The sequence below is a fragment of the Amblyomma mixtum genome, chromosome 3 (assembly GCF_055824585.1).
Source record: "Amblyomma mixtum isolate Tamu chromosome 3, ASM5582458v1, whole genome shotgun sequence".
In the NCBI taxonomy this organism is placed as follows: Eukaryota; Metazoa; Arthropoda; class Arachnida; order Ixodida; family Ixodidae; genus Amblyomma; species Amblyomma mixtum.
The window spans coordinates 383,824,599-383,847,567 of record NC_143014.1 but is presented as its reverse complement, the minus strand read 5'-3'; the positions used below and the strand labels follow the sequence as shown (position 1 = coordinate 383,847,567).

General features: G+C 47.7%; 1 pseudogene; it reads right to left on the bottom strand.

Annotated features, from left to right (window-relative positions):
- Positions 1-10,313: 10,313 nt before the first annotated feature.
- LOC149357062 (sodium- and chloride-dependent glycine transporter 1-like) overlaps positions 10,314-22,969 on the bottom strand; it is a 56,659-nt pseudogene continuing 44,003 nt past the window's right edge.

The following is a 22,969-nucleotide window of genomic DNA, read 5'->3' as shown; positions in this document are numbered from 1 at the left end:
CTTCGACAGCACCATTGTATTGGAAACGGAAGCTAACCCACGCAGGAGGCTTCTACTCGAGTCGTGGCACATACAGCAAACACGAGAGAATGTTAATCGTTCCCTGGGGACTCTCCCCTCATCCTACGTCCATGGGCTGCGGCCATTGACCCGCAGGTCCTCCACACAGGGGCTTAAAAAGCCAAGCTGCGCTCGCCCGTAGTCACACCGTGAAGAAGGGGCCGAGCCGGTCCCGAAACGTCGTGTTTTTCCTGTATTTTACTTGGTTGGCGTCACTTACCTTCTCCTAACATTAAATTTCCCAACCAGACAGACTTCTGTCGAATGTTTTCTTTTGAGTCAGATGTACTATATTTAGCTTCTGTCGTTTCCCTGAACTCGAATAGTCCACATCGTTTTCTCTTAACATGCGGCTCTGTGACCACCACCCTGCTTACCAAAAGGATCACCCTTTCCCCATTACCAAGGTCGCAACCTGCAGAATTGCCCACTGCCAGAGTGGAGGAAGGCTGTCGTCGTTTTTCCCTAGGACCGGCTAATGTATTGTGCTACGATGATGCTATAGATATGCGAGAGGAGAAGATGATGTTGCTTCTGTGCTCTGCTTGTGAGCAGTACACTTCACCGTCCAACTAATTACACAGTTCTATTCTTCACAGCAGGGCAGTGTGCCCGCTGAGTGAGGTATCTCAGCATGCCTGATATATTTTGGGCTGCCTTAAAGAACTATAGACACCTAATTTTATTGCGTGTTTTCTTCTTTTGAATGATGCGTTAGACATCAGAATATATGAATTACCTCGCGGTATTCGCTTACGACCTCTAAGACATTTACAATTCAATTTCTTCTCTCGTGCTGTTTCGGTTTAATCAACCGAACGATGGCTGTGACGTGCAGTTGGTGTTTAGATCACGTAATTCACTAGAAAAACGGCAATATAATAACTGATATGTAGTTTTAATATACTACAACACTTCGTCCAGCCTTTTTCAACACCTCGAATGACAAAATACGACCTATCAGCAGTTATATAGCACATTTTTTTATTCTTCACGTGACCTAAACATCAACTATACGTCACAGCCATCGATCGGTAGTTGAAACCGAAACAGCTTCAAGAAGAAATTCATTTATAAATATTTATCGGTCCCAGACTAATACCACAAGGTGCTAAATGTATATCAATATCTAACGCATCTCTTGAAAGAAGAAAACACGCAAGCAAAAATTTGTTGTCTATAGTCCTCCAAAGGAAACGGAAGTGGAGGGTGAACGAGAAATGTCTGACACTTTTTCTCACCTTTAAGCTAATGTGAGAGAGCAAGCACATTACCCTCCCTTACAAAAATTTCTTTAAACAGTTTATAGACTGTCCATAGACTTGTTTATAAAGTCTATAGATCTATAGACTTTGTATAGACAAATTCTATAGAAGCCCCATCGACAGTCTGTAGGCAGTCTGTATATTTATGACTGTACCCTTTTAGCAGATATTTTTCTATAAACAGTCTGTAGACCACGATTAGACGGAGGGAAAATTTATATCTATAGGAATGCAATACTGTCTATAAGAAGTCTATAGACAGTCTATATGCAATTTTTATAAGGGTCCAGCGCCTGTCGTTGCATACACCTGTCTGCTTGTGATGATGACTCAATCAATGGCGGTTTCGACCACGCAGCATGCAGCAGGCGGTGTTCTTCGCGTTGATGACTGCTGTCCTCTACCTGCTCATCATCGCCTACCTCATGCTCCAGACAGGCGGTAGCCTTGCACAATTCTGCTGTATGCCCAAGTGGGTGTTACCCGCCGCGGTGGCTCAGTGGTAAGGCGCCCGTCTACTGAGCCGGAGTACCCGGGTTCGAACCCGACCGCGGCGGCCGCGTTTCGATGCAGGCGAAACGCAAAAGGCGCCCGTGCGCTGTGCGATGTCAGTACACGCTAAAGAACCCCAGGTGGTCGAAATTTCCGGAGCCCTCCACTACGGCACCTCTTTCTCTCTTTCTTCTTTCACTCCCACCTTCCCTTACGGCGCGGTTAAGGTGTCCGCCGATATATGTGGGACAGATACTGCGCCATTTCCTTTCCTCAAAAACCAATTTACGAATTTTTACCAAGTGTGTGCCAGAGATCAGCAAGTCACTTTGCGAGTCACTGGAGTAGTTTTGGGACGCGTCGTGGGCCTTCTATCGTCAGGTACAACCTAATAACTTAATAACGCAGCAGCAAATGCCCCTGAAAGGAGATCCACCAGCCAATTCCTTCGATCGATTGTCATGATGCCGTGGTCGACTATAGTTTGGTTTATTGGGGTTTAACGTCCCAAAGCGACTCAGGCTATGAGGGACGCCGTAGTGGAGGGCTCCGGAAATTTCGACCACCTGGGGTTCGTTAACATGCACTGACATCGCACAGTACACGGGCCTCTAGAATTTCTCCTCCATCGAAATTCAGCCGCCACGGCCGGGATCGAACCCGCGTCTTTCGGGTCAGCAGCCGAGCTCCATAACCACTGAGCCACGACGACAGGGCACGCGGCCAACCATAGGCTCCCGCTAAGGTATATTGTGGGAGCCTGGCGGGTTCAAAAGGATTAACCGTGGATTAACGTGATTAACCGCAACGTCATGACTATCTATGGACGCCATTGACAAGACGGGCCTTTTTTGAGGAGCATGTTCAGCTGCGTTCTTGAGTTGTACCCGATCATTGCTACGCGCTTCTTACGTTTCGAGAGCATTGCAGTGTGCTATTTACGGCAGTCGGGAAGGTCGAACGGTTCTGATGAAAACTGTAGTAGGCGATCTACTTCCTGCACAGAGAAACAACTCAGAAGAGGGGCTACCAGCCAGTGCCGGGGGTCGAGAACAGGATGGCCATCGCCGTCGGCTGCAATCAATTTAAAGAAGGCTGCAAGCTTTCTGGTCGAGGCTCTTTAAATACTGACAACCATCTAGAGAATCATATGCGTGGGATGACGGCAAATTCAGAGCCTTCTGGTTGCGTCTCGCGTAGCAAGAAAGTTAGGTTAGCACCAAAAAGGCACTATTCGTAGTCTAAGCTACGCACATGAAACAAAAATTAGAAGCAGCAAGTTAGTGCTTGCTTGGAGAAGATACATTTTATTTTATTAATTAACAAAGAATTGAACTTAATAAGCAACATCCGAAAAGTTACTATCACCTAAGCGTGCTAATGAAGCAGTGTAGTTGTTTTCTGTTAGTACATAAAAATATCTGAAATTCCAGAACTTCCCCCTCCCTCAGAACGCCCATGCTTGTGGTATTAAGAAATTTTGCCGCCCCGACGTCTTGAGGCCAGCGATATCAAGAATTACGCATTTCGAAGCCACCCCCTTGAGACGCGATAAGGATAGTGCTGGGGAAGAGGGCGAAGAGGGTATGATATCAGTCAGTTTAACTTTTAATCATCGGGGACCTTTAACTGTCGAAACTAGAGGAACATCTAAAAGCTTCAATCACGATTCAAACGTTTTAGAAAATCGTTCATTTCACTCTCACTCTTCTTATGCTCCGTTTAACACAGACGTGCGAACCCAGAGCGTACACGAATACGGACTGCTCCACGGCGGCCCACGTGAGAAAGGGAAAAAGGGTAAGTGGCACGATTAAAAAAAAAGTCCTTCGTGCGTCTTTCTGCGTGTCCCTTATCACGCGATAGTCTTAAACTGAACCTATTTGTGCCGTGTGATGTTTTGATCCCATTGGAGCATACTCTTTTTAGCGCGCACTACCCTGTTACGAAGCTGCTATAGACAACGCTTTCTTCCGACAATTGTGCAATCTCCTGCGACCAATCTGGAATCCACTCATTTCGTGAGACGGCTCTTACTACGGTCAAAATACAGATGTCTCGCGGGACATACATTTCTGGACCCCTTTCCCAACCTTCTTCATTTTTGACTGTATAGCACATACATCATACAGCTAATCTGTCTACGCATGTATGTCATACGTAACAGTCCGCAGGCTCCCACTTTTAAGGCGAAAGCCTTTAATGCCTCATCGTTGTCGACAGAAGGCTGTCAGCAGACGCTTGTCAGCAGAGGTGTCACGATTTTGACGGGTGTCCACCGAGATATGTGAGGCAGTTACTGCGTAATTTCCTTTCCTCAAATACAAGTTTGCATTTTTTTCATTACGGCCCCTATTTCTCTTTCCTCTTTCACTCCCACTTCCTCCCTTCCTGTACGGTGCGGTACAGGTGTCCATCGAGATGACAGAGAATTACTGCGCCATTTCCTTTCCCCAAAAAGCGTTGCGTTGAAAGGGCAAGGCTTTGCACCGAACGGATTGTGGTGTTCAGTGGACTACCTGGATAGAGTTACTGTATATGTTACCATGTATGCTACCTTTGGTAGCATATACAGTAACTCTATACCTGGCAGCGCTGCAACACACTGTCGCGTTCCACTCCTAAAGGCGAAGCTTAAGCGTCATTAATTAGCAGTTAATGAGTATTTGGTCGTTAATCAGTAATTAGTCATTAATCAGGAATTGTAATCAGTACTTAATTAGGTGTTACGTCATCCAGTGGTGACGTCACCAGTGCCACAGAGGCAGTCAAAGTGGTGCGGAAAACGCTTTCGCCTCTACGCACTTTAGGCAGTCAAAGTGCCCCTGAATTTTTGTTGCAAAACGACGTGGTTGCAGAGTTGCTCGAACCGTCCTTTGCCAGGAACCAAATTGATTTCCATCCGCAGACACCGGCGGCCACATCGGTGACAACAGCACCACTGCCCCGGTTCCGCACAAGAGCGGCACGTTCACAGCAACCGCCACTGTTCGGCTGCCGGGCGCCGCTGGAGCCGGACATCTCGCTCCAGCTTCGCACCGTTATGCTGCCGCACCCTGATTACGGGAGTCGATGACCGAAAGGAACTGAATCCAACTTGAAGCGTCTATCTCTCTTCGCAAGACAGTAAAGGATACTTTCAAGCAGCTATCCGCGAACGTACGCTGCAATGATTATAACGCAGTGCTCTACATTTATATGCCGGGCAAGGGGGACAAATAGCCCTGCTCAAGGGGGCCGACGTCCAAGACACAATTTCTCAGCCGCCCTTCTTTGATTGATTGGTTGATTGATTGATTGATCTCTTTCTGATTAGGAATGGGTAATCCAGAGATACAGGCCAATTCGTACCGGGCGTTTCAGCGAACACTTTCGAAGATTCCTGAAAATATTGGGTTCAATATAGCAACAAAATAGGTCTAGGATCACATTCTTTGCCCCGGCGGACACAATATGCTGCAAAACTCATCTAATTTTCCAAGTAATTAACAAAAACCACTAATTAACTTTTTTAAATTATCGTAGCTGGGTGGTTTGTCTCAATTAGGAGTTTGATGCCGTGAACAAGGCGACGTCATATCAGTTTTTTGAAACGAAGAAAAACTCAATTTCTAGAGCCCTGCAGCGCGAACAAATCCGACGCTTTTTCCCGCACGCGACCGAAACTGAGCGTTGCTGTTATTGCAACTGAAAGGATGCGCGCACCAAGCCTCCGCTGGTGACGTGTCGTAATGAACACAGCGCCCAGTTCGAAACGCGTGTGCTAACTTTCCTCGCTGGAGAACCTCAGCGCTCAGCTTAGACTGCGGCCGGCGTTATCGACTGCTTCGTCGCTCCGAATAAGGAAAATTAGTCATTGTCAGTTACGAGGACGTCGATTTTGAGAGCCCTGATGGTCGTGTCTGCAGCCGTTTTTTTTTTGTGTGTGTTTGTGTGTGCATGCGTGCGTGCGTGCGCCACTTCTGGTATGGCTGCCCGACGGGCTCGTTTTTGTGCGTAATCATGAATTCATTTACTCACTAGGTTGATCATCTGTTTCCTTATGATCGCTGCGCATCAGGAACCACGTCCGAAAAAAAATTGGCGGGGGCTTAGCTTTGGTTAAGCCTGGTAACAGGTTGCGAAAGCAAAAGCGCAGTGCGCGACGACTCAAAGCGTCTTCGGTAATTTTTTTATATTTTGTTTTTGATGTTGTTGCGACTGAGAAAGAAAACAATCTACAGCTGGTATGACGTCACAGCAGCAGTAGTGCCGCAGGTGCGCAGCGCGGCAAACACACACTGTTACTACAGCCGAGCTCTCTGAAGGAGCGAGTTGGTCGCCCATAATCTACAGCTGGTATGACGTCACAGCGGCAGTAGCGCCACAGGTGCGCGGCGCGGCGTAACTGCAGCCGGGCTCTCTGAAGGAGCGAGTTGGTCGCCCATATTCACTCTGCTAAAGGTCAAACGTAACTGCGGCCGGGTCACGCGAAGGCTTGAAAGTGCGAGTAGTATTGCTTTCGCAATAAAAGAAAAACTTTGTCAGCGTGGCAAGGAGAGCTTGCGCGACAATGGATGTGTGCTATCGGGCAGTTGTTCTTGCGGTTGTGGTAGCGTGTGTTAGCTTCAGTTTCCCAATAGAGCACAGTCGTTTGCATTTCAGGTGCTTGTCTTGGAGGTGCGCGTGTGACAAGACCATTGCAGTGCCAGTGTTTCAAATCACTTGAATGTGTGGAAGTGCCGCCTTGGATTAAAACGTCGCGCCGCGTTGTATGAATCCTGGGAATGGCCGCGCCAGCGCAACCCCAATACTCCACAACAGCGTGGCCTCCAAGATCGCCCGATTTGTCACCACTGGATACCTTCCTCTCGGGATACGTTAAGAACGAAGTTTTCAATACGGAGCCAGCAAACCTCGAAGACCTGAAGGAGCGTATCAAGATACCAATTGAAAAGATTCCCCGAGAGATGCTAATTTCTGCCGTGAATTCCATCAAAGACCGCATTCTACTGTGCATCGCAATGGACGGCTAACATTTTGAACACGTGATGTGAAAATGGCTTCTTTTCATCCCATATACTAGTTCTTTCCTCTAGTGTCCAAGTGGGGCTGCAACCAACTAAATCCACAAAAGGTACAAATTTCATTCATTCGTGTTTGTTATACGACTAGAAAGCGCTAAACATCTGCAGACAAGGTTTCCCAATTAAGTACTATCACTTCTTACAGCACGGGACGTGTCTCATCCAGCACACGGCAACCGTATTGAGTTAACCGGTACGCTGCGCCTTTTTGCTAAAATTGCAATGTTTTCAGTTAGAATCTTTTCATCTACGAAGCCATTCTCGTTTATCATAGCAGTCAAGCCGACACCGCATAACAGAAATAGACGCTTGACAGAAATAATACAATGCATGTCGATATGCCGTCACTATTTAACGTTAAACAGTAATCTGCACATTGTCAGAGAAGAGTACCTTTATCCCTTTCACGAAACTACTGACAAAAAGATTAAACTCTTTCCGGTGTTAACCAGACATGCAGTGCGCCAGGTGTGCTTATGAGTGTTCCCAAAAGCGACGGTCGCGTAGCAGACGATGCCTATAATTTTCCTTATTCCGAGCGACGAAGCAGTCGATAACGTCGGCCGCGGTCTGAGCTGAGCGCCGAGGTTCTCTAGCAAGGAAAGTTAGCACACGGGTTTCGAACTGGGCGCTGCATTCATTACGACACGTCACCAGCGGACGCTTCGCTTACACCATACTTCCGGCGCTCTTCGTGAGCTCAGTTTCGGTCACGTGCGAGAGAAAGAGTCGGAATTCTTCGCGCTGCAGGGCTACAGAAATTGAGTTTTCCTTCGTTTCAAAAAACTTATATGACGTCGCCTTGTTCACGGCATCAAACTCCTTATTGAGACTAACCACCCAGCTACGATAATTAAAAAGTTAATTAGTGGGTTTTTGTTCATTACTTGGAAAGTTAGAGAAGTTTTGTAGCATATTGTGTCCGTCGCGGCAAAGAGAGTGATCCTACAACTATTTATTTGCTATATTGAACCCAATATTTTCAGGAATTTTTTAGTGTTCGCTGAAGCACCCGGTTTATGTCCTCAGTATCCCTTTAACCAGGTTAAATGACTCCCGTAAAGTGTGTTCTGCTTCAAAATGTACCATTACAAAGGAGAAGGCAACTTTACGCATTACATCTTTATTGCTGCTTTACCGAAAAAAAATTAAGGAAAACAAAAATAGCCTGCTTTGATTCTCGGAGAGTACACTTCAAGCAAAACGTGCTCCTTGATGTGCTTCTAGGTAACAGAGGCCGAGGCACACAGGAGGGAGCAGGATGCTTTCTCCGCTACACAATAGGCTGCTTTTGTGCCTACAATGTTCAGCCTGCATATACGTCGGTACATAACAGAAGCATTAGCTGGTTTTGGTTGTTGGCAGGCTGGTTATACCGAGAGAGGTCAGAAATATTTGTATAAAAGATGGCAGAAGGAAACATTGTGTTCCGATTTTACTTTGCTGAAGCGACGTTACGCTTCAGTCCGCACATGCTCTTCTCCACCAACAGACGAGAACCACATAGGATAAAAAATTGGCTGTGGTTTAGCTGTGGTTAAACCTGGGGTGACGCGGGAGCTTCGCCGAGCCGTCCACTTATACAGCTGCGACACTTCTCCCCTTCTCCACTCACCCCCCCCCCCCCTCGACACGGCGCATGCGCACAGCTGTTGCAGCTTGGTTCCGCCGGCGGCAGCAGCTGCTCCGCACCATGTGACCAACCGGCTCAAGGCCACGGAGCTCAAGGGGTGCCACGCTGAAGGCTCGGAAGAGCTGGCGTAGTGCAGCTCTCGCTACAAAAGAGGATGGGAATCGAAATGAAGCACTAAAACATGCCATGCAAAGCGGGTGCCATTCCCCAGTGCCATAAGCAGAGCAGAGTAATCGCTCGTGATGACGAGCTCGACGTGAGGTACACGGCCCAAACAGCCGTGTCAAACAGTGCCTTCGAACGAGATAAACAGTGTATACCAGCGCTCTGAGACAGACTAGAGACGTGTCTGCTCGTCGTTATAGCTTTCATCTCGTTGCGCTCGTACTGACTCACCGCGTTCATCAACATGAACATGTTGTCGTGCTGCCCGCTGGCGGCGCTGCAGTCTGTGGCCGTTATATCACAGGTTGTTAATCAACCATGACCAATGAAATACTTTTTCTCCCAGGAAGCTGAGAAGCCGTCTTCTCCGTCACCCTTCGTATTATTTCAGGGACGAATGCTCATCGCGGTCTCATCCTAATGCCTATAGCTGTCAGCCTTCCTCTAGTTCAGCTGTGACTCCAGGCCCTTTAGTGTGTAATGAGGAGGTAAGATGCACATCTCACCAATTCTTCAGATTTAGAACCATATAGCTGCGCAATAGATATACAAGCACTCTGAAAACGTACAGCCTTTGTCAGAAGTTTAGAGCCCATGGGGATTGCTTCTGGGCTGCATTGCTTTGCTCGTAATGCGACCTCAGCTTCCCAAATCTCCTGAAGGTAAGAAGATTTTTGGTCCTGCTCCCTCCAATGCGTAGGACTTCCACGAGTGCTACACGAGCGCCACAGTGGTGCTTAGAAGCAAAGCCCGTGGGCTCTAAACTTTTGACAAAGGCAGTACTAGATTAAGCGCTCCTCAAAGTGATCACCAAAATTTTCGGTCTTTATGCAGTTCAGCAGCTCCACAGAACACTAATTCTGTGGATACTTGTCTCCTTGGCGAAGAATGCACAACACGTACGCACTACACGACACTACTACGCACTACAGTACACTAGCTCTCACACTCGTGTATCACGTCAACGCATGCGCTCAGCTCGCGACGTACAGACTGAATCATCCAGATGTGCAGAAACAGGAACGACTTGTCATTGGCAGTCCTAAGTTTATGCGACACTTGAAGCATCAGCAACGGATTCAGTGTCGCAGTAACCGCACATCAGGAAAAATCCTATGCGCTTCCATCTTATCCATCGGCTTAACTCACTTCCTTCAACGCGTTACCGTCTGAGAAAGATAATGTGTCTAGAGGAGCCCAAGATATGAACCAGAATTCAAGACCGTCGAGTGACGATTACACGAAGGGCGCACACTGAAACGACTGCGCGAAATACAATCAGAAATAAAAAGCGCGTAAAAACTTTAGTTGCACTCGCTGTCCGCATTCAGGCTAATCACACACAAAATTCGAGAAAACACTATGTCAAGCCACGAAGCACAGTGATATGACGTCACAGAAATGAGGTGAGAAAGTTTATCGCGCATGGAAAGCATGAGGTGCCGTCGCGACCACCATAGTCTTCTGCGCAGGTTGAAGCCATCGCATACAGCAAGCTCCGCGGAACTAGAATCTTGTATTACTTATTACTCAAAATTTCTCATAGTATCCTGTATACGTCTTATTCAAGATATTGAACGAAATCTTGTAAGGGGTTTTATATAGGAACAAAGGGTCTTGCTCCAGAAGACCTCATATCAGTTCGGCCTGAATCCCTGCGGTGGTTGAGGCGACATGGGCCGCATTTTCGCCAGGTGTCGCCGATGCAGGTTCAACGGGCGGGTGGACCATGCGGGCGAGGGTTGTAGGGTCGGAGGGCGCCGTGAGAGACGGTGGCGCCCCACCGCTACCTCCGGCAGCCGCCGATGTGGCTTTATCACCTGTCGGCGGCTGCGGCAACGGCTGGTCTGGCTCCGAGAGGTTGTTCATGCCTCGCAGCCGTAGGAAGCGCAGGTACACGTAGCGCTCGTCGGGGTCCTTGGGGCCCCAATCGTGCGAAGGCAAGAGCGCCTTCTGCAGCACCTGTGTAGGCGAAGGTGTAAGCAAAGAATTTTAGACGCCATCAGTTAAGTTGCCGGGCTGTTGCGCCGGGGTCTGTCGGGCAGCACACAACCAGAAGGCGTTACGTCGGTCATCCTTGGTTTTGATTTCATTGTTTTGTCAGGGCCCCTCGAACAGCCCCTAACCAGGCGCCGTTCGTGAGGATTTGTGTTGAAACACACGCGGTAAACTGCAGGAACGACTGTTGGCCTACTGCGAGGAGCAAAAGCAGGCGTTCATGCCGGAAAGCGAGGCCTACACGCGGACCCCTGGGGTTCGGAGAAGGGAGTGAAATGTAGGGTTCGACAGGAAGCCCAGTGAGGAGAAGCAGCCGTCCCAGAGAGGGGCGGCGAATGATGGGAGAGGGGCTAGAGCAGTGCACGTGTTCGCTTTTCTGCTGTTTTCGCTGTTTTTTTTTTTGCTTTTGTGTCTGTGTGCCACAGCTGCAACAGCGCAAACTTCGTAGGCTTCGACTACGCGCAGAAATCGCGCGATACTTGCGGCTAACGGCCTCGCGGGCGCCCCAGTGCCATTGGTTATTTCGTTTTTGAAGAAACACGTCCAACTGGGTGTTGCAAGCTCCTCTCCGATTTACGAAACAAATTGTAGACAGAATGCTGCGATAAGTGATTTAAAGGGACTATGAAACAAATTAATTGAGATTACGTAAAGATAATCAATCCATCACTCGTCACCCCAGCGAAAGAATTTTCTAGCTAGCATGAATAACAACGAAGTTATAGACGATTAAAAATCATGCTCCTCCTCTCCCCCCTCAACTCATACGCGCGGAGCACCAAGAAAAAATAAAGAAAACAGCTCCGGGACTGGGCTCCGCCCATGAATACGTCATTCGCTGACGTTCGGTTTACGGCTTCCGGTTGTCGCACTCCCGAGGAGCAGCGTGCGTCGGCAGCGTCTCTCCGGTCTCGGCGCTTTCTTTGCTCCCGAACTCCCGGCAGAAAGAGGCGGCAGAGGTAAATTGGAAACATATGCGTGAAGGCAATGCCCTGGCCCGCGCTTGCCCGAGGGGGTCGCGCGGCGCCTCGAGCAGACGATTTTCACCGCTACCGGAAGTGTGCCCGTGACGTCGTAGCTGCCGCGGCTCGAGCGAATGACAGCGTGTGGTGGCCTACCGACGTCATGGGACTAGTGACGTCTGTTTTCCCGGTTTTGGTTTCAAAATCGCTCCCTACGAAGACACCAATCGGCCCGCGAATTTTAAAAAACGCGATTTTTAAAAAGCCATAATAAATTGCCGGCTCAGTTCCGAAGACTCATACTTGGTGTCAGTGCTTCTGAGCATAATTTCTAACATTTACAAGCGTCTTTTAATTCTTTTCATGGTCCCTTTAAGGGGCGGCATTTACGGCGCCAAGCGCGAGACGGGATATACTCGAGGAAGCTCGGAGAAAATCTACATGGGGGACATCGGAGCGAGAAACTTCGCTTAGGTGAACTTGAACAGAAAAAAAAATCTTGATTTCGCACAAAAAGTTAAAAGGGAGGGTGGAGAAAAAGATGTTTGAACACAGCTTGCATATTTCACGTTTCAAGATTACACAAAAACCTATAAAGAGTTAAACGCTGCATGAAAGACTACAAGCTTCAAAGTTGCGAACTAACAAAGGTACAAGGTAAAGGACAGTAATTGTTTACAGAAAAAAAAGTAATATAAAAACATGAAGATCGGACAAATATACGTGGAAGAGAGTCATACAGACGCAGCGCACTAGTCTAAAGCGAAAACACTAATAATTACAATGAAGCGAAAACATCCACAATGATTATTTCTATTGGCATCACAAATGTTCACTGTGACATAAGCATATCTGAAAAATGCGGTTGTTTTCAAGCCTTTCCACATTCATGCTTTCCCAGTGGAAGCGGCTAAGGATTCCTGGTAACGTGTGCGCTATTCTTTGTTGGAAATAGTATGTACGCGAAAAAAAAAAATGTTCTAGGGTACCCGATGACAAAAGGGGTAGACGCTGTGTATGTTCTCTAAGTTTGCCTGTATTAGAAATGTGTCAAGTTTCCCCATAATTGCTCGCTTGTAGCACCTATTTAACTTGTAGCTATATACATCAGTAGCTTTTAATATATTGTTTTTGAGGAAAAGTGGTTGAGTGTGTTAGTAAGAAATATTCTCAATTGCTCATATTGCTTTCTCCTGCAATAGAATTAAGCTCTGTATATTATTTAATGTAGTGTTCCCCCAAATCAGTGAGCAATAATTAAGCTGCGAATGAATTAAAAAATTGCAAAGAAGTTTTTTTTTTAACACCAGTTGGAAACAAGTGACGGCACCTATTTGAAATACCAACAGCTTTTTGCACTTTTGCGCAAAGAATCTTGACATGTTTGTTCCAAGTCATGTCATCTGAGAAGGTCACCCATGTGTTTTCACACTTTTATCGCAAGATGTACTAAATGGTCCTAATCTTATAGCATCTGTCATTTTGCCGAAAGTCCCTCGAGCTCTCAAAAGAACGCATTTTGTTTTTGCTTCGTTGATTAACAGGTTGTTTCTTTGCGACCATTCTTGACGCGTATTGCAAACGGAGCTTGCTTCGCGAAGAATACATGATAAAACTTAACGGGAGAGCCAGCGCTTGTGACATAAAGAGATGTAAGTGCCACTGTGGCCTAGAGTAACTGTTCGACCCGTGATAATGTAATCAAGTGTACATAGTGTCCGAAGTTGTTTAGTTCTTTCCTGCGACATGTCGCCGGATCACCGAACCATCAGGAAACTTTATCACCGACATCGATCGTAAAGAACCTATCCCTCTCTCACCTGAAGTTAACTGCAGCGTCCTTCATGTATTGAACTAGCGAGTACGTCTTCAGGTGAAAATCGTTATTATGGCGAGAGTCTGAACGCTCCGTTCTCCGTCGCGTGCTCCCTGTAAACTGCAGTATGAACGAACCTCTCCATTTTAGTTGTTTTGAGCATGCCAGCCACAAACTTTCACCGATAAGTATTACATTAAAAAGGAAAGAAGACGAAAAGCAGTAAGAACAAAACGGCATCCTCCTGACTGATTCATTTTTTTTTCGTGTCCTCTCTGACAATATGAATTCACAATTATCATAAAGCAAAACTAGCGCAGGAAGAAGCATTGTTGGCCTTTAGGTTTGGTGCTGCCGAAATTTGTGACAAATGTACGCAAAAGAAGCAATATATTCGCAAATAAAAAGTGTTTATAACCGTAAGACATCTACACACAATGCCGCCCCACCCAGACGTAATAGCTCGTTCTTCCTCGCTCACCACTGGGCAGGCGGCTGCGTTTAGGGCAGAATGTACGCCTAGCCAGGGCGTCGTGTGGAGAGGTACTGATCAGGGTACAGTCGTAACATCGCAACTCTTTTCTGCCGCTATCTGTCTCGTCACTACGCCGTCATCCCTGTGAGCTGTGCTTCCTCCTTACATCCGTGGGATACTCAAGCAGTGGATCATGCAAACTGCAGCATCGGTACAACGAAAGGAGCGCGTCCTTAACCACTCACGCGTCCGCAGGTGTGCCAGTGGTAGAGGGCGAACACTGCGATGATCTCATGGCGATGAGCACCGAGCAGATGCCGACCACGTTCACCCACGTGGGAAACGTGTAGTCCCCCAGCGTGAGTGGCTCGCCGTACATGCACACGTCCGCCACCACAATCCACTGCGAGGATCGCAGTTTTTGAGACCATTTTTGTCAAGCGTGAGAACGAAGGAAGGAAAGAAGCAAGGTAGACAGGAAAGAAGGAAAGGTAGCGAAGGAAAAGAACGAAAAGAACGAGAGAAAGGGAACGCAAAAAGGAAAAGAAGGGAAAAGGAAGAAAAAGGAAAGAAGCAGAAATAAAGAAGAAAAAAGAGAAAGAGAGCAAGAAAGTCACAAGCTGGATTCGCTGCCTGTAAATTCGGGTTAAATTCGTGGTTCAAACGTTCTGTATATATCAGCAGACGCTTGATGTCTGTCACTACCTTCTTCGTTTGTGCGTCCCCTCCCTGTAGCATCACTGAGGTTTCCACACCTCACTGGCCCTCGTGACTAACCAAAGCACGTTGGCTGTGATTGCAGACACAGCAACTTTACGGGCATCCTCCCGAGAGGGACCAAGATCTCTTTGGGGCTGCCAATAAGGCTAGCTTGTGATAAAGGAGGCCTTCTTCTCCCATATCCGCCCCCCCCCCCCCCCGTTTTCTTTCAGCTGTTCCAAATAGCTCCATAAGAAGCAAGGATGCGCTCATCTTGTTTTGCAAGCCCGATGAGCTTGTGCCCTAACATGCTTGAAGCTCAGAGTTGGCGACAGCGGAGAGGTTACAAGACGCCGACTCGCCGTGAGACAGACGGGGCAGCATACGGCCCAGCAGATCTTCAGCGCCAGGCTGGGAGGGTGACCGGACATGAACTCAATGTCGGCGCAGAACCGCTTCAGCCCTGCGGGAAATCGACATAGAGTGATGCACAGGGATTGTCGCAACCAGTGCTGACAAAAACGACAACGATTAGGACGAGATAGTGCTTGTCATGTTCACTTTTGAGGTCCCTGTCTCTGCAGTCGGACAAAACTCGAGAACCAAGTGGCTTTTTCTTGTCAAAAGACCCCCTTCCAACAAATGGCGCAGGCCGATTCTCATGAACCTGCTAGCGCGACAATGCAGGGATTGGCCGACGAAAGGGGATAGTCACCTCCTTCAATGGTGGGGGTAGTGCCCTCCCTTCATTGTAACACTGGGAGGCTCATGCGAATCGGCCGACGCCATTGGCTGGAAAGGGGTCCTTTGACAAGAAAAAGCCGGTTTGTTCTTGAGTTGTATCCGTCTACAGCATGCTGTCAACTCCCTGTAATGGCAACAAAGCTGAAGACTCTACTGCTTATCCAATAATAGGGAGCCCCACCGTAACCGAGGACGACAACCACGAGCTCGGCGAGGCCTATCCATGGCAGCAGGTAGCCGCCCAGAGAGGTGTCCATCACGGTGAGGATGTAGAGGCCCCCGCGGCTGGCCATGGGCATGCCGCACACGCACATGAGCGCGCACACCGCGAAAGGCAGCAGGGGCCCGTACTTGCGCAGCGCAGGATACTGGTCCTTGAACGGGGTCAGCAGGCACTCGACCGACGAGAACTGGCAGCGCGAGGACAGGAAAGAGGACCTGTTCTTGGACACATGTTCAGGAAGAAGATTATGGCGCAAAGAAGGGCTTAAACTCAGATGACGTATAACGAGACACATGACAGGAAGAGGGGTGTGCAGGGTGCGCTAAGTGCAGTCGTCTGCATTCAAAGCACTGCAGCCACACTTGAAGTGCCTTACTTTTTCTCCCAGGTGCATTGTTTTTGCGACGGCCGTTCTGTGTACTACAGGCTCACATACATTCTAAAAGTAATGTTAGCTACACATATGCCACGTCCGTTACATCAGCGCACTATATGTGTGTATTGAGTGTTCGTGGGAAAGGCGAGAAAAAAAACGGTACGCAGCCCCGAATTCTTTAACCGACCGAAAAGAGACCACGATGCATCGCTGATAGGACGGTGGTGAGCCAGCCTGGTGCAGGGATGGTGAGGCGTTAGCCTGTCAGCCATTATGGGCCAGCCGAAATAAACTGCACGAAGCCATTCCTGGCTGCAGTAATATATCAGCATCACCCACCTCAGTAAAACTTCGGTTGGGGCTAGTTGGTACATGATATTCTTTTCATAATGTTTGCGCCTATTGTTCGCGCTCACCGTTCTTAATAAGAACCCACCTCGGTGTCTATGGCGAGAAAAAAGAGCATCGCGTAGAAGGCGGCCGACCAGAGATGTGGGTAGGCGATCATGCTCAGCGCCTGAGGCTACGCGATGAACGCCAGCCCAATACCTGCACGCAGACAGATGGGTAATTGTCAGAGAAGAAGCCATAAAGCGCGTGACGTAGACTCTTGAGTACCACTCCCTTTCTAGAGCTTTGATCCTTAACGATAGCGACGACAGAAGCACCCTCTCATAAAGAAAGGCCTACGATAAAGGACGATATTTAAGGCGTAACGTGTTAGTAATTCAAATGCGCAGTAGCAGTGATAAACGATAATTACTAATTACGAGTCATCAGCGCTAATTACAAGTAACAGTGTAATGCATCATGGTAAAACAAAGCAGTGTATAAAATGAGCATACAAGTTCCTAAGGGCAGCCCTTGATACCGGCGTCGTAGTGACGACATCTACCGACAGCCCTCTCAACGTGCACCAGAGTGTAAAAATGCCAAACCCGATGTCTCACTCACCCGACGAGACGACGTCGTCGACGGGCAATTCCAGGCTGTACGCCATGTTTCCGAGCACCGAGAACACAACCAGGCCCCCGAGGACGCTGACGACGAAGTCAGCCGCCGCAACCACGAGCACGTCCCTGAGTGGATCACAGGAGACGAGAATTCAGTGGCTAAGTCTGCGGAGTAACACTTTCTCCTCCTTCGTTATGCACATCGTCCACAAGCGCAGCTTACATCTGTATTGCCAAGTCACAAACTATAGAACCAGTTCCTCTTCGCAGCGCAGAGAACAAGTTGTAACGGGCAACCTCCGCAGCTTGTTGGTGTACGCCGCACCCTTTATCCTGACTTGTGTCCACCGGTTTATTCGTTGACTTTGTCCCAAGTTGCGAGCGCACAAGGCGGCGAATTTGCACGTTTCGCCAAGCCTGTACACCATGCGTTACTTTGTAATATACAGTCGAGGACAGTGTCTATACGCCATGCTATTACTCTACATTATAATACCTCGTTAAAAGACGTGAAACGAGCGGCAAAAAAGCCCATGTCAATCTCCTTTCATTTTTTTTTTGCCGTTAATTCAGTGAGGCGTGAGAGCTGCAACTGCCTACCCTTGAAGCTGGTTCCTGAATTCGTTGAAGCCACCGAAGCAGATGATCATGCCCTCGGCGAGGCTTAGCGAGTACAAGATCTGCTCAGCAGTGCTTTTCCACACCTGCGTGATGGCAGAAAAACGACTGATCAGTCCAGATGCTCATTCTGTTCCCGCTTGTTTCGAAGCTTGCGTCGTTGCCAGCATGCGATATATTAACGGTGCAAGAGGGGGCCACGCTTCTCCTGGCTTCAGTACACATTTTCTGTGTCTGTGGTTTCCTGAGCAGACTTCCTGTTGAGCAACGATTTTTAGATTTCATAGTGCCATCTTCGCACTGCACCAGCTGGCATCAAGCGGCTAACTGACCTCAACAGACCCTCCCTTAGCGAAAAAGAGGATGTGCTAAAAATGCATTTCAAACGTATTGTATTAATTTCATATTTATTTCGCATTTTTTTGTCCCTATGCTTAAACTGCAATACGAATGCTTTCTAAGTATACTAGGAATAATATTTTAAACGTTCTTAAAAATACGTGAAAAGTACATTTTTGCCCGCTTAGCATATTTATAATGCATTAAAAATATAATAAAAATATACATTAGAAATATACTAAAAATATACATTTAATACATTAAAAATGTGTTTACTCGGGCTTATAAAAAGTCTACTGGGCGGCTCCATGGAATGACACGGGTGAATTCTTCAACTGGAGAACAAATCGTACACGGTTATTTATCAACAGGAGTCTGATATTACAAGGTCACGTGATTGAATGGGAACGGCAGATACCTACACACAGCATACCAAGACGACAGTGACACAGCAAACAACAAATCCTTCGACAAGCGCTATATTTGGCTTGAAGGATATATATACCCAGCGAAAGCGACGCACTATTTTGCACGATGAGGCCTTTTTTTGCGCAAATACTGTGGGCTGCCAAATTATCGCAGAAGTACCCTACTGGTCGCGTTCGAATCTGGGGTTAATTGAGAACGGAATTGCTAGTTGAAACTTGCGTCAGGCACAGGTCAGGAGTCGAACTGTCAACCAACAGATACATGGGCGTGTAAGGGAGCCGGTCTGCCCTGCCAGACGGGGTCCTTTCCGCAGGCTTATTCGGACCCAGAAGTACCCAAGGCGCTTTTGCTGGTATAATGCTATCACGTTCTCACACGGAAATGTTCGAATGACATTGAGTGGAATGACATTCGAGAATAGCAATGACATTCGGACTCGACGGACTGCCGCGGTGCTGCACGACACTTTCGAAACGCATTCGAAAGCCTCAACTCGTTTTCAGTGTACAGCGACGACGACGACGGCGGTCACACTAGTCCGACAACGACAGTATATATCACGCTCAACAACATCATGTGATTATAGTGAACTATCTAGTTTGCTATAATATGATTTTAGAAGGACACGTTTTTCAGGCCAACGACACCGACGAATCCGGTCGGCAGACGGTCAGCCTTGTCGGCGGCTGAGCGAGAGCACGGTGATGAGGCGGCGGTATGTATATGCTCGCGCTTCTAAATGAGCGAAACGAACGGCTATATTTCACGTGTGCACACCTGAACACTCACCAGCGATAAGCGCTTGCCAAATCAATTTCAGTCGACGACGGCTCTGTTCCCTTCCGCGACGACTAGGCCCAGTGAGTCCGCAGGGTTGGATCTGTGATTTCGGCGGTTGTGAAGAGCGAATCACAAGCTTAAGCGTATGCAAATGGTTACCAGGTGTAGTTTTGGCCACAGTGACCTGAAATCAACTATTGCTTACATCGCAGGGCACGCGTACGATGAACGGGAATCGCCGGTGTGATCCGGACTGCCGAGCCGTGCTTTACGGCCAGCAGCAGTCGTCGCCGTCGCTAGCTTGTGGATAACAAGTTAGGCCGTTTCAGTTAAAGCGAACAGTCGCCAGACATACTTCTGGATAAAGTAGTTTAAAAAAAAAGTACTGGTCACGTCGGTGAAAGCCGGGACAAGAAGCGAGAAGCGCCAGTCCTGCGCGATGCCAACAACCCGGCTTTCTCAGGCGTGCGATCGCATCATCGCTTCCCACACATTGTCGCACTGCGTAAACAAGCACGAGTACAACCAGTAAAAAAGAAAACAGATTGTTTAATAGAACGAAAGCGCAGATTGCGTTTTATGTTATGTAAACAAGCGATGTAAACAACAGTGTGAGTGCAGTCGTCCTCATCGGCGCACTCCCGGGGAAATTTCATGCTGACGCGGTTAATATGCATTGGCGTAATATTATCTTCAAGCACTCCCTTAGACAGAACTCGTGTAGCATCGTTAGATGACATTCGGTTGGAAGGCATTCGAAGCGGCCGTGTAGCAGCGGTATAAGTGGTGATCACCTTCCTGCTAGAAGTTACCATAAACGAAAGAATGACAAGAAAGGGAAAGTTTTCACTCTTCGCTGAAACGTCATTTCGAGCCCTAGATTGTTCCACGGTAGCTTGAAGTGTAATGCAAATATGTTTACGCGGACAACCCATTTGTTAGAATAAATATACTTCAGACGGATTAATTGCGTATTTACGAAAGTACACTTTAAATAGACGGCCAGCACCAAAATGCGATGTCCCGAAACTCGATTTTGAGCATTAGATTGTTCAACGACAGCTTGTAGTGCGCTGCAAACATGCTAATGCGGACTGCCAATTTGCTAGAATTTCAGTGTTCTTTGGACGAATTAATTGCGTATTTACAGAAGTACACTTCAAATACATTGACGACACGCAAATGCCATTTCCCGAAACGCGATTTCGAGCACTCGACTGTTCAACGGCAGCTAGAAGTGTTCAAAAGGACTGCCCGTTTGTTAGAATTGAAGTATATTTCCGATGAATTAATTTCATATTTACGAAAGTTTACTTTTAATACATTGACAAGATGCTAAAACTGCATACATATACGTTTACAAGGGCTGCCCGTTTTCTAGAATTGAAGTATACTTTCGATGAATTAATTTCATATTTCCGAAAATACACTTTTAATACACTGACAAGATGCTAAAACTGCATACATATTTTTTCACGTATTTGAAAAGTGCTCGAAGTATGCTTTAAGTGAGGTATTTTTGGCACATTTTAAAAATATATTTCGAATACCAAGCACGAAATTTCAGGAACGTATTTCCTACATATTTTTAGTGCATTCATGAATACAAAATATGTTTAAAATACAATTTAAATAGCCCACCGTATATTCCAAACGTATTAGTTTTTGCTAAGGGCTGGAACGCACCAGTCAGCGTTGCAAGCTCTTTGTGATTTTAATGAAAGCAGAAACATACACATGTTCGCCTATGATAACGGTAATGATCACCCAGAATTTTCGCTGCTTAAATAAGCGCTCAATACTAGATGGACGCACGGAATCATGTGAACGCAACATATGTGTTCCCGACAAACTCAAAGGACATTCTATGATCACTATTCAAGCACTTTCTGGAGCTGCGTTTTGCAAAGGGTAGCTATCATGTCCGGCGTTAAATTAGAGTTGGTCGAGAAGTCCGCGCCACTCCGCCAAGTGTTTCATGAAGTAAAGACTAACAGCAACGAGGAGCACCTGGATGGATACCGTCCCGCGGACATTGCGGCTAAAGATTCGGCCAGCTGTACGTATTCTGACCAACGACTAATCTCTGCGTCGCAACGTATCATCGGGTAACGAAATCTAGCAGCTAGGACAATCACTACGACACCAAATATCAGCAATGGCCGACAGCTGTGAAGCTATATAAATCCCTGTTCTGCTTCTGAACCACATACTTCAATCCCCGTTGCATTCCATATGACTTCCGCCATGACAGGCGGCAGTTCCCTGTAGAATGTTCCCCCATAAGGGAGCAGACGGAGACGCACCTTTGCGCGGAAGATGCTGGACCAGTCGGGGACCAGGTAGAAGCGAATGCCATTCGCAGCGCCTGGCAGCGTGATGCCACGCAGGAACATCATGATCTGTATGAAGAGTGGAGCCAATGACGTCACGTAGACCACCTGATATGAATAAGAGGTTAGTCGTGGTGCGCACTGCAGAGTAACGGCCACTACGCGACACTAAGCCGTAGCTACCGTTTCCTGGTTTGCTACATTTTAGTGTGCCTTTCCTCGTTACGTATTACAGGAACTGTGGCTACGACATCCATAATATTCCAACTTGTTGCGCACAAGACATTCCAAAAAAATGCGACTTCGGTTGCTGCTCTCGTCCCAGGATATCATTCCGTTCTTAATATTTTTGCTCCTAGAATTAGCCGATGCGTGCAAAATTGGTATGAAAAGGAGGCCCCTCCAACAATTTGCGTAGACCTATCGTTATGAAGTCGCGGTCAACTGTCTTGTACTTGCTTACGTGCACTTCTCCGAAAGAGTCGATCCTCCTTGTACGCCTTTCATCTACGCGTTTTTCAGCGGAAGCCAATGTGCGACACGCTGATGGTTATCGCTTCTGTCCTTGTTTCGGCAATCTGCCGCGGACCACCTCAATCGCGCACCTTTCCCGAAGTCTTGACGCCCTTGAAGACGCAAAGGAAGACGCATGTCCAGGACACCACCAGGGATGCGACCAGCGGAGGCTGCAGCGAGCCCAGGTCCTCGATTCGGCTGCTCAGGCCCGGCACGTGACGGCTGAGAGGGTGCGGGAGCAGTGTCAGCGCGAGAACTCAATTTTTTGAATTCACAAGAAGGTAATCAAATGCTTTTTGTCTTTTCACGTTAGCGCTACCAAGAAGGTTCTGCTGTGTTTTTGACATAGCTGTCCGTTCTCAACGGAATGTGTCACCACCGCTAGTCCTGTGACGTCATCTCTTCAATGTATCGGTGTGGGACAGGAGGGAGATTGTTTTATTGTCACCCTGTTTTTCAAAGCACATACTTAAAGACCCAGGTGGGCCCGGGACACCTAACCACTTAGCCAGAAATGGGATTTTTATAAACCAGCAGGTCGAATTGCAAACTCAGGTGGGGATCGTGTGATTCTGTAGTGGCGACAGGGTCAGTTTTTCTGTTATACTGAGATATTACGGCCGCCTCCACCTGAACGCTACAACAGGGACGCGGTACAGTTGTCGCTTCGCTTCTTCGATCGGCGACGGGAGGTGCAAAGGCAGGGAGTTAACGCTGCCCACAGTGCAGTCTTTTGTGTTCTCCCGTGTCCCGTTCATTTAGCTGAGAGCTCCAGCTAATTTTTTATGGTAGGTGTACATGAAACTTTCGCCGTCGGAGCCACTTTCACCTTAGCTGAGCCATAAGAACCATGTGGGCCTGGGTGGGGTTGTTCTTGACGTTCTTGAATGTGCGCCTTTTGTGGTAATTGGATCGAAGGTGGGACAGCCCCATGTGAAACAATGAGCGGGCGCTTTTCTGCGTCATGCGATGCAGCCGTGGTGTTCGCCTCTTACCCTGAGGAGCGGCTAAATTTCTGGAGGACAAA